Raw genomic sequence first — 8,751 nt, 5'->3', positions numbered from 1 at the left:
AGAAGTCAAAACTTGTGTTATATGACATCAAGCTCACTGTTTAGCAGGGTACTCACCTCTCGTTTTATTCTCATGTTGACTCCCTCCTCATGCGACGACAGAGGAGATGTGTGTGGAAATCCCTGTAGTCGTGGACCTCTACAATGGCGTCGACAGAGATGGTCGCCTCACTTCAGGTCCTTAGGAAACTATGCAGTAATATTTTTATTTTTTATGTATTCTTTCTTGCGTTGTTAGCCCAGATAATCTCAAGTGTTATTACATACAGCCGGGAAGAACTATTGGATATAAAAGCGACGTCAACTTACCAACATTACGACCAGGAATACAACTTTCCCAAAGAGGATCCTTTGTTCGGACCTCCACCCTGGACATGGGATCTTATCCCAGAGGCCGACCCAAACTAACGCGGTCACCGCAAGAGAGGCAGACGGAGTGGCCTACTGGTCAGACTTAGAAGGCGAGCACACCATCCACCGCTTCCGAGCATATTACTCGCCAATGTTCAATCTCTAGACAATAAGGTGGATGAAATTAGGGCACGAGTTGCCTTCCAGAGAGACATCAGAGATTGTAACATTCTCTGTTTCACAGAAACATGGCTCACTCGGGATATGTTGTCGGAGTCGGTACAGCCACCCGGTTTCTTCACGCAACGCGCCAACAGAAACAAACATCTCTTTGGTAAGAATGGCAGGGGTGTATGCCTTATGATTAACGACTCATGGTGTAATCATGACAACATACAGGAACTCAAGTCCTTTTGTTCATCTGACCTAGAATTCCTTACAATCAAATGCCGACCGCATTATCTACCAAGAGAATTCTCCTCGATTATAGTCACAGCCGTGCATACCCCCCCAAGCAGATACCTCGACGGCCCTGAAAGAAATTCACTGGACTCTATGTACACTGGAAACCATACATCCTGAGGCTGCATTTTTTGTAGCTGTGGATTTTAACAAAGCTAATCTGAGAACAAGGCTTCCTAAATTCTATCAGCATATTGAATGTGCGACACGAGCTGGTAGCATTCTGGACCATTGCTACTCTAAGTTCTGTGATGCATACAAAGCCCTCCCCCACCCTCCCTTCAGCAAATCTGACCATGGCTCCATTTTGTTGCTCCCAGCCTATAAACAAGAAATGCCCATGCTCAGGTCTATCCAACGCCGGTCTGACCAATCAGATTACACGCTTCAAGATTGCTCCGATCACATGGACTGGGATATGTTCCGGGTAGCCTCAGACAACAACATTGATGTATACGCTGATTCTGTGAGCGAGTTAATTAGCAAGTGCATTGGTGATGTTGTACCAACTATGACTATTAAAACCTTCCCTAACCAGAAACCGTGGATTGATGGCAGCATTCGCGCAAAACTGAAAGCGCAAACCACCGCTTTTAATCATGGCAAGGCGACTGGAAACATGACCAAATACAAACAGAGTAGCTATTCCCTCCGCAAGGCAATCAAACAAGCAAAGCGTCAGTATAGAGACAAAGTAGAGTCGCAATTAAATGGCTCAACACAAGACGTATGTGGCAGGGTCTACAGTCAATCACGGACTACAAAAAGAAAACCACCCCCGTCGCGGACATCGACGTCTTTCTGCCAGACAAATTAAACAACTTCTTTGCTCACTTTGAGGACAATACAGTGCCACTAACACGGCCCGCTACCAAAGTCTGTGGGCTCTCCTTCACCGTGGCCAACGTGAGTAAAACATTTAAACGTGTTAACCCCCGCAAGGCTGCAGGCCCAGACGGCATCCCTAGCCGCGACCTCAGAGCATGCGCAGACCAGCTGGCTGGTTTGTTTACGGACATGTTCAATCAATCCCTATCCCAGTCTGCTGTGCCCACATGCTTCAAGATGGCCACCACTGTTCCTGTTCCCAAGAAAGGTAAGGTAACTGAACTAAACGACTATCGCCCGTAGCACTCACTTCTGTCATCATGAAGTGCTTTGAGAGACTAGTCAAGGATCATATCACCTCCACCCTACCTGATACCCCAGACCCACTCCAATTTGCTTACCGCCCAAATAGATCCACAGACGACGCAATTGCCATCACACTGCACACTGTCTTATCCCATCTGGACAAGAGGAATACCTATGTAAGAATGCTGTTCATTGACTACAGCTCAGCATTTAACACCATAATACCCTCCAAACTCGTCATTAAGCTCGAGACCCTGGGTCTCGACCCCGCCCTGTGCAACTGCGTCCTGGACTTTCTGACGGGCCGCCCCCAGGTGGTGAGGGTAGGAAACATCTCCACCCCGCTGATCCTCAACACTCAATGTTTCCTACCCTCACCAGGGTGCGTTCTCAGCCCTCTCCTGTACTCCCTGTTCACCCATGACTGCGTGGCCATGCACGCCTCCAACTCAATCATCAAGTTTGCAGACGACACTTCCATAGTAGGCTTGATTACCAACAACAACGAGATGGCCTATAAGGAGAAGGTGAGGGCCCTCGAAGTGTACTGTCAGAAAAATAACCTCTCACTCAACGTCAACAAAACAAAGGAGATGATCGTGGACTTCAGGAAACAGCAGAGGGAGCATCCCCCCAGTGTGGGGGACAGGGGGCCTATATGTCTGGCATTGTGTCAGTCTCCCACCATCATTACCATGTGGCCACTCTCGCCTGTGCTCTCTTGGTCCTCCTGGCCTGCAGCTTTTAAAAGATGTCTGTATAGACTTGTTGTGCCATTCTGTTGTGTAATAATAAGGAAGTGCAAAATGTGATTTTACTGAATAGGTTGGGGAAGTGTGGGGTATTGAATAGGTTGGGGAAGTGTGGGGTATTGAATAGGTTGGGGAAGTGTGGGGTATTGAATAGGTTGGGGAAGTGTGGGCTATTGAATAGGTTGGGGAAGTGTGGGGGGAAGTGTGGGGTATTGAATAGGTTGGGGAAGTGTGGGGTATTGAATATGCTGGGGAAGTGTGGGGTATTGAATAGGTTGGGGAAGTGTGGGGGGGGGGGGAGTGAGGGGTATTGAATAGGTTGGGGAAGTGAGGGGTATTGGATAGGTTGGGGAAGTGAGGGGTATTGGATAGGTTGGGGAAGTGTGGGGGGAAGTGAGGGGTATTGGATAGGTTGGGGAAATGTGGGGGAGAAGTGAGGGGTATTGAATAGGTTGGGGAAGTGAGGGTTATTGGATAGGTTGGGGAAGTGTGGGGTATTGAATAGGTTGGGGAAGTGTGGGGGGGGGGGGGGAGTGAGGGGTATTGAATAGGTTGGGGAAGTGAGGGGTATTGAATAGGTTGGGGAAGTGAGGGGTGTTGAATAGGTTGGGGAAGTGAGGGGTGTTGAATAGGTTGGGGAAGTGTGGGGTATTGAATAGGTTGTGGAAGTGAGGTGTATTGGATAGGTTGGGGAAGTGAGGGGTATTGGATAGGTTGGGGAAGTGTGGGGGAAGTGAGGGGTATTGAATAGGTTGGGGAAGTGAGGGGTATTGAATAGGTTGGGGAAGTGAGGGGTATTGAATAGGTTGGGGAAGTGAGGGGCATTGAATAGGTTGTGGAAGTGAGGGGTATTGAATAGGTTGTGGAAGTGAGGGGCATTGAATAGGTTGGGGAAGTGTGGGGGGGGAAGTGTGGGGTATTGAATAGGTTGGGGAAGTGAGGGGCATTGAATAGGTTGGGGAAGTGTGGGGGGGAAGTGAGGGGTATTGAATAGGTTGGGGAAGTGAGGGGTATTGAATAGGTTGGGGAAGTGTGGATGGGAAGTGAGGGGTATTAAATAGGTTGTGGAAGTGAGGGGCATTGAATAGTTTGGGGAAGTGTGGGGGGGGAAGTGAGGGGTATTGAATAGGTTGTGGAAGTGAGGGGCATTGAATAGGTTGGGGAAGTGAGGGGTATTGAATAGGTTGGGGAAGTGTGGGGGGGGTGAGGGGTATTGAATAGGTTGTGGAAGTGTGGGGGGGTGAAGTGAGGGGTATTGAATAGGTTGGGGAAGTGAGGGGTATTGAATAGGTTGGGGAAGTGTGGGGGGGAAGTGAGGGGTATTGAGTAGGTTGGGGAAGTGAGGGGTATTGAATAGGTGGGGGAAGTGAGGGGTATTGAATTGGTTGGGAAAGTGAGGGGTATTGGATAGGTTGGGGAAGTGAGGGGTGTTGGATAGGTTGGGGAAGTGAGGGGTATTGAATAGGTTGTGGAAGTGAGGGGCATTGAATAGGTTGGGGAAGTGAGGGGTATTGAATAGGTTGGGGAAGTGTGGGGGGGGGGGGGGTGAGGGGTATTGAATAGGTTGTGGAAGTGTGGGGGGGGTGAAGTGAGGGGTATTGAATAGGTTGGGGAAGTGAGGGGTATTGAATAGGTTGGGGAAGTGTGGGGGGGAAGTGAGGGGTATTGAGTAGGTTGGGGAAGTGAGGGGTGTTGAATAGGTTGGGGAAGTGAGGGGTGTTGAATAGGTTGGGGAAGTGAGGGGTGTTGAATAGGTTGGGGAAGTGTGGGGTATTGAATAGGTTGTGGAAGTGAGGGGTATTGAATAGGTTGGGGAAGTGTGGGGGGGGAAGTGTGGGGTATTGAATAGGTTGGGGAAGTGAGGGGTATTGAATAGGTTGGGGAAGTGTGGGGGGGAAGTGAGGGGTATTGAATAGGTTGGGGAAGTGAGGGGTATTGAATAGGTTGGGGAAGTGAGGGGTATTGAATAGGTTGGGGAAGTGGGGGGGGAAGTGAGGGGTATTGAATAGGTTGTGGAAGTGAGGGGCATTGAATAGTTTGGGGAAGTGTGGGGGGGAAGTAAGGGAGGGGTATTGAATAGGTTGTGGAAGTGAGGGGCATTGAATAGGTTGGGGAAGTGAGGGGTATTGAATAGGTTGGGGAAGTGGGGGGGGGGTGAGGGTATTGAATAGGTTGTGGAAGTGTGGGGGGGTGAAGTGAGGGGTATTGAATAGGTTGGGGAAGTGAGGGGTATTGAATAGGTTGGGGAAGTGTGGGGGGAGTGAGGGGTATTGAGTAGGTTGGGGAAGTGAGGGGTATTGAATAGGTGGGGAAGTGAGGGTATTGAATAGGTTGGGGAAGTGTGGGGGGAAGTGAGGGGTATGAGTAGGTTGGGGAAGTGAGGGGTATTGATTGTGGTTGGGAAAGTGAGGGGTATTGGATAGGTTGGTGAGTTAAGTGAGGGGTGGTTGGATAGGTTGGGGAAGTGAGGGGTGTTGGATAGGTTGGGAAGTGAGGGTATTGAATAGGTTGGGAAGTGAGGGGATTGAATAGGTTTGGGGAAGTGAGGGTGTATTGAATAGGTTTGGGGAAGTGTGGGGGTGGGGTGAGGGTATTGAATAGGTTGTGGAAGTGTGGTGGGGGTGGGTGAAGTGAGGGTATTGAATAGGTTGGGGAAGTGAGGGTATTGATAGGTTGGGGAAGTGGGGGTGGGGAAGTGGGGTTAAGTTGAGTATGTTTGGGGAGTGAGGGGTTAATTAAATAGGTTGGGAAGTGAGGGGTATTGAATAGGTTGGGGAATGTGGGGGGTAAGTGAGGGGTATTGAGTGTAAGTTGGGGGAAGTGAGGGGTGTTGAAGTAGGTTGGGGAAGTTGAGGGTTGTTGAATAGGTTGGTGCAGTGTGGTATTGAATGAGGTTGTGGAAGTGAGGTGTATTGGATAGGTTGGGGAAGTTAAGGGTTATTGGATAGTTTGGAGAGTGTGGGGGGAAGTGAGGGGTATTGAAAAGGTTGGGGAAGTGAGGGGTTATTGTAAGGTTGGGGGAAGTGTGGGGTATTGAATAGTTGTGGAAGTGTGAGGGGTATTGAATAGTTTGTGGAGTGAGGGGCATTGAATAGGTGGTTGAGGAAGTGTGGGGGGAAAGTGTGGGGTATTGAATAGGTTGGGGAAGTGGAGGTCATTGAATGTTGGGGAGTGTGGGGGAAGTGAGGGGTATTGAATAGGTGGGGAATGGTGAGGGGGTATTGAAATGAGGTGTTGTGGAAGTGGAAGTGGGGATTGATAGGTTGGGGAAGTGTGGGGGGGAAGTGAGGGGTATTGAATAGGTTGTGGAAGTGAGGGGCATTGATAGGTTGGGGAAGTGAGGGTATTGAATAGGTTGGGGAAGTGTGGGGGGGGGGGGTGTGAGGGGTATTGAATAGGTTGTGAAAGTGTGGGGGGTGAGGGGGTATTGAATAGGTTGGGAGTGAGGGGTATTTGAATAGGTTGGGATTGTGGGGGGAAGTGAGGGGTATTGAGTAGGTTGGGGAAGTAGGGGTGTGAATAGGTTGGGGAAGTGAGGGGTATTGAATAGGTTGGGGAATGTGGGGGGGGGTGAGGGGTATTGAATAGGTTGTGGGAAGTGTGGGTGGTGAAGGGATGAAGTGTTGGGGAGGGGTTTGATATAATAGGTTTGGGAAGTGAGGGTATTGATAGGTTGTGGAAGTGTGGGGAGGTGAAGTGAGGGTAGTGAATAGGTTGGGAAGTGAGGGGTATTGAATAGTTGGGGAAGTGTGGGGGGAAGTGAGGGGTATTGAGTAGGTTGGGGAAGTGAGGGGTATTGAATAGGTTGGGGAAGTGAGGGGTATTGAATAGGTTGGGGAAGTGTGGGGGGGGAAGTGAGGGTATTGATAGGTGGTGGGGAAGTGAGGGGTATTGAATAGGTGGGGGAAGTGAGGGGTATTGGATAGGTTGGGGAAGTGTGGGTGGGAAGTGAGGGGTATTGAATATGGTTGGGAAAGTGAGGGGTATTGGATAGTGTGGGGGAAGTGAGGGATGTGATAGTTGGGAAGTGAGGTGTTGGGAAGGTTGGGGAAGTGAGGGGTGATAGGAATAGGGGAGTTGGGGAAGTGAGGTATTGAATAGGTTGGGAAGTGAGGGTATTGAATAGGTTGGGGAAGTGGAGGGGGAGGGGTATTGATATAGTGGGATAGGTTGGGGAGTGTGGGGGGGTGAGGGTTATTGAATAGGTTGTGGAAGTGTGTGGGGGGTGGAAGTGAGGGTATTGAATAGGTTGGGAAGTGAGGGGGTATTGAATAGGTTGGGAAGTGTGGGGGGGAAGTGAGGGGTATTGAGTAGTTGGGGAAGGTGAGGGTATTGAATAGGTTGGGGAAGTGAGGGGTATTGAATAGGTTGGGGAAGTGAGGGGTATTGAATAGGTTGGGGAAGTGTGGGGGAAGTGAGGGGTATGAAATAATAGGTTGGGAAGTGAGGGGATTGAATAGTTTGGGAAGTGTGGGGGAAGTGAGGGGTTTGAATAGGTTGTGGAAGTGAGGGGGGGCATTGAATAGGTTGGGAAGTGAGGGGTATTGAATAGGTTGGGAAGTGTGGGGGGGGTGAGGGGTATGGATAGTTGTGAAGTGTGGGGGGGGTGAAGTGAGGGGTATTTGATAGGTTGGGGAAGTGAGAGGGGTATTGAATAGGTTGGGAAGTGTGGGGGAATATGAGGTATTGAGTAGGTTGGGGAAGTGAGGGTATTGAATAGGTTGGGGAAGTGAGGGTATTGAATAGGTTGGGGAAGTGTGGGGGAAGTGAGGGGTATTGAGTAGGTTTGGGGAAGTGAGGGGTATTGAATAGGTGGGGGAAGTGAGGGTTATTGGATAGGTTGGGGAAAGTGAGGGGTGTTGGATAGGTTGGGGAAGTGAGGGTGGTTAGATAGGTTGGGAAGTGAGGGGTATTGAATAGGTTGTGGAAGTGAGGGCATTGAATAGGTTTGGGAAGTGAGGGGTATTGAATAGGTTTGGGGAAGTGTGGGGGGGGGGTGTGGGGGGGGAGGGGGGTGAGGGGTATTGAATTAAGGTTGTGGAAGTGTGGGGGGAGTTGTGGAATTGGGGGTGAAGTGAGGGGTATTGAATAGGTTGGGGAAGTGAGGGGGGGTATTGAATAATAGGTTGGGAGAAGTGTGGGGGGAAGTGAGGGGTATTGATAGGTTGGGGAAGTGAGGGGTATTGAATAGTTGGGGAAGTGAGGGGTATTGAATAGGTTGGGAAGTGTGGGGGGGAAGGGAGGGGTATGAGTAGGTTGGGGAAGTGAGGGGTGTTGAATATGGTTGGGGAAGTGAGGGGTGTTGAATAGGTTGTTGGGAAGAGTGTGGTGGGGTATTGAATAGTTGGGAAGTGTGGGTATTGAATAGGTTGGGGAAGTGAGGTATTGATAGGTTGGGGAAGTGTGGGGGGGAAGTGAGGGGGTATTGAAAAGGTTGGGGAAGTGAGGGTTATTGATAGGTGGGGAAGTGTGGGGTATTGAATAGGTTTGGAGAAGTGAGGGGTATTGAATAGGTTGTGGAAGTGGGGCATTGAATAGGTTGGGAAGTGTGGGGGGGGAAGTGTGGGGTATTGAATAGGTTGGGGAAGTGAGGGGCATTGAATGGTTGGGGAAGTGTGGGGGGGAAGTGAGGGGTATTGAATAGGTTGGAAGTGAGGGGTATTGAATAGGTTGGAGAGTGAGGGGTATTGAATGGTTGGGGAAGTGTGGAGGGGAATGTAGGGGTATTAAATAGGTTGTTGGAAAGTGAGGGGCATTGAATAGGTTGGGGAAGTGTGGGGGGAAGTGAGGGTATTGAAATAGGTTGTGGAGTGAGGGGCATTGATAGGTTGGGGAAAGTGAGGGGTATTGAATAGGTTGGGGAAGGTGTGGGGGGGAATGTGAGGGGTATTGAGTAGGTTGGGAAGTGAGGGGTGTTGAATAGGTTGTGGTAAGTGAGGGGTATTGAATAGGTTGGGGAATGTGGGGGGGTGAAGTGAGGAACGATTTGATTATGTTGCACATCGCCTTCCTCTATCTCTATTTTGTTTTTACGCACTTGGATTGCCTTGTTT

This window comes from Salvelinus namaycush, chromosome 29 (assembly GCF_016432855.1).
Source record: "Salvelinus namaycush isolate Seneca chromosome 29, SaNama_1.0, whole genome shotgun sequence".
NCBI classification, from domain to species: domain Eukaryota; kingdom Metazoa; phylum Chordata; class Actinopteri; order Salmoniformes; family Salmonidae; genus Salvelinus; species Salvelinus namaycush.
Note: the sequence above shows the minus strand (reverse complement) of the source record.